Here is a 3,287-nt window from a genome sequence, read left to right as displayed (position 1 = left end):
TTCCACTGTTTTGATAGAATTACATCTCAAACACACACACGCATGCACCGATGGGAAGATTTTATCCGTCTTCGTGATCCCGTCGTTCCGTTCTGAAAAAAAAACCGGGACCAGAAGGTATGCCGTTTTCTCACACGTTTTCCCAGTAATCAAATTCACGTTTTTCTTCAGTTTCACGCCTGGCAGCCGTCGACGGTTTTTCCTCTGGAAAATGTGAGTTTTCCACTCGAGTGGATTTCATAAATTGCTCTGTGGCGGTCTGTGGCTCTTCGTCTTCGTTTGCCCCACCGCAGCGAGAGGTTTCGTTCCCAATAGGATTTCCGTGTTAAATTTTCTTCCTTGATTTACGTCCACTCAGCTCTTAAGCGATTGAACCACCGAGATTTCCCGTGGGGGAAATTTCACTTTTCTCACCGTTTCACCACTGGACTGTGCAAACAGACACTCCGATATCGCTCACAAGCGGCACTAAACTAGTCGGCTGATAAAGAGTGGACTGTGTCTGCAGATGGTGATTCCCGTTTGGCGAGATAATGTCTGTGTTCTGTAACTACAATTCCCTGTCAACCTCCTTCCAGTACTGACGGGAGCGAGACGGAATTGATTGCGATTCGATGGAGTTGATGGCAGGAACCGATATGGTGGTGGACGACCCGGACTGACAAGTACAAGTGGCTGAGTACAAGCAATCGGTGATCGGTGCTGGGTAAGGCCCCATGCCATAGTAGTCGTGCTGATAAGATAATGGAAAGATGATGTTCTCTAACGGTGGTGGGAGATCTGCTGCCGGTGTTTTCAATCGGAAGGGGGATTGATTCATGGGCTACTTTTTTGAAAACTTTCTACACGGCGAATGATAACGACGCAAATTTGAGTTAAGCTTACTCATGATCGCCAATTTTGCCTCGTGGTTTGCTGTGGAAAACCTCAAAAATCTGCCGGAAAATTGATGAAAACTTTACTCAGTCTTAGGTGAGTTAACAAGAAAGGGAAGTTGCAGATTAAGGGGTAAGAGAGGTTGACGAATATCCACAGTCCATACTAAATGTAATATATTTGTATTGATGTTTGTTTACGTCCCTTTGCGGGTGGGGTTTAAAAGATCTTAAAAATTGGTCTTGTGGTCTGTAGATAGTGCCTAACATCATATCAGGTAGATGAAACTGGCATGACAGCTGATTTGGGTCTGTCCATAAACTACGCTGATCGTTTTATAGAGAATTTAGAATCATAAATATCGGCGTCGATTTTTATTAAGGTTTTTTTTTATTTGAATGTCATTGACTTAGCTCACTCGTTTAAACCACAGGTATGGAGCAAAACTATGCTGAAGGTAGCTGGGTTTGATATCCAGTCCTGTTTAACACTCCGAATAGGGTACACAACTTTACGCCGACTACGAAGCCTCCGAAAAGCGTGTAACGGCAAGTTTGCAATGGCACAACTTAGCCATCTCTTGGTGAATTTCAAAAAGTCTGGTACCTCTAGAATTCCTAGAACATTCAATGCCTATTAGATTGTGCCGAAGGTGTGATGATGGAAGTGCCCAAGCTGTGCCTAATCTAATTTCGGCACAATGTGCTGAGTGACTTACCCCTTGGGGAAACCACTTTTTTCCATCACGGAAACGCTTCGTTTTGTGATGACCAAATTACGCAATTTTTTTTTTATTCAATAGATAATAAAAAAGCGAAAATTGATTGGAGGAATTTCTCGCTAAAATAAGGTCATGTGGTATTCGGTCATTGCGAGAATTTCAATGCACCACTTGCTGGGTACATAATCAAAGAGCTTTGGGGGTGATGTGGCTACACCCAACCGGGGCATGTAAGATTCGCTTACAATTATGTGGGATTCATCATCAGAGGATGTTAGTGGAGACCGCATGAACCGAGGATACGATATACATAGCTGCGGTCTAATGCAAGAAAATTGAAGACCGAAAAATGTAGAGTGTATTAGTGAGGTAAATTAGCTATGTCGACACAAATAGGAAACAGATTGCCGACTGGACTCGAACCACGAACGTTGCGATGATCAGACCTCTGCTTTCTCCACTGCTCTCTCCATGCTTCTGAATATGGATAGCCTAAAAGCAAACATGAAGCGCTCATTTTCTCGCATACTCGACTTCGTATGCTTTTTCTGCTGGAGAGATTCGAGGCAAGTGTGTGCGTTGTTCTACAATGTTCTACAATGTGCGTCGTTCTACAAGCTTACTGGTATAGTCGAAAGCGTAGATAGAACACGAAATAAAAAAGACAAAAAACCATTACATCGCCTGCATGGTCAATTTCTAACATTCGTTGCGATGTTCATGAACAGAGGATGATAGGAAACGGAACTAACATCCATTGTAATAGATTTTTGGTTTGCGTGTAGCAGCAAGGCGAGCGAACGTTCAATGAAAATTAACTCTTAAACAACAATAACCTATGGTGGTCCTGAAAAAGACCGGTTTGTCGTGATAATTGAGTAATGCTGAGCTATTAGGGTCTTCAACACGGATGAGGCTGGTGAGCAATAAGTTTTTTGGAACGAATGGGATGGATGGCCCACAGACGAGCTACTGAATCCGATCAGCAGCGGTGCGGCTTCTTTCCCCTCTTCGGTGAATTGAGGGCTTTTGAGGGCAGCCTTGATAGCTAGCTGCTTATGGGGAGCTTTTTGTTGTGTACTGATGCTGCTGCTGACGACGACCAGACAACAACACTTACTAGACCGTTCGGCGAGACTGGATGGAATGCAATGTTTAAATCTGTGTTAGGGAAAGTGCTTTTTTCAGGAAATCGGTGATTGATTAATGCTGGGTAATGCACAATACAGATCCCATTGAGATCACTAGCCTCTTCCCAGCAACTCCTATCCCTACCTCCCCGTGGTACCGGCTGGGAACTGTGAGCAACCTTAGGGAAGATCGGGTAACCAACCCCGGTGGGAACTTTGGTCATAGGCTGACAGGGAAGGGGGAGGGTTTGCTTCGGCAAGCCTGAGCGTCTGTTATCCAGGAGGAGCGGCTCATAACAGCATCTGTTTCCCATGTTAGGGGCGGCTGATCTACGTCCGAGTGCCAGTGAAGGACTCTAAGCACAACTGTGCACCCTGGTCTTCCGGAAAGTTAGGGGGTTGGTGTCAGGCCCTGCGAGCCAGCCGTAAAAAAGTATTGCAATGGAAAATCAGCAATAGAGGAATACAAACCGAGACCAACGGCAACGACCACAGCGACAAAATAAGACTTGCGATTGGAAACTCGGCACGTGGAACTGTCGATCTCTCAATTTCATCGG

At 44.9% G+C, this 3,287-nt stretch overlaps 1 protein-coding gene across 1 annotated transcript in view; it reads left to right on the top strand.

Annotated features, from left to right (window-relative positions):
* Positions 1-3,287, top strand: part of LOC135708143 (uncharacterized) — a 508,021-nt gene that overhangs the window by 250,549 nt on the left and 254,185 nt on the right. The window lies entirely within an intron of this gene.

This window comes from Ochlerotatus camptorhynchus, unplaced genomic scaffold, assembly GCF_037179485.1.
Source record: "Ochlerotatus camptorhynchus isolate MF236.1 unplaced genomic scaffold, CSIRO-AGI_Acam_v1.1 ptg000328l, whole genome shotgun sequence".
NCBI lineage: Eukaryota > Metazoa > Arthropoda > Insecta > Diptera > Culicidae > Ochlerotatus > Ochlerotatus camptorhynchus.
The sequence above is the reverse complement of the archived record's forward strand: the minus strand, read 5'-3'. Positions and strand labels throughout refer to the sequence as shown.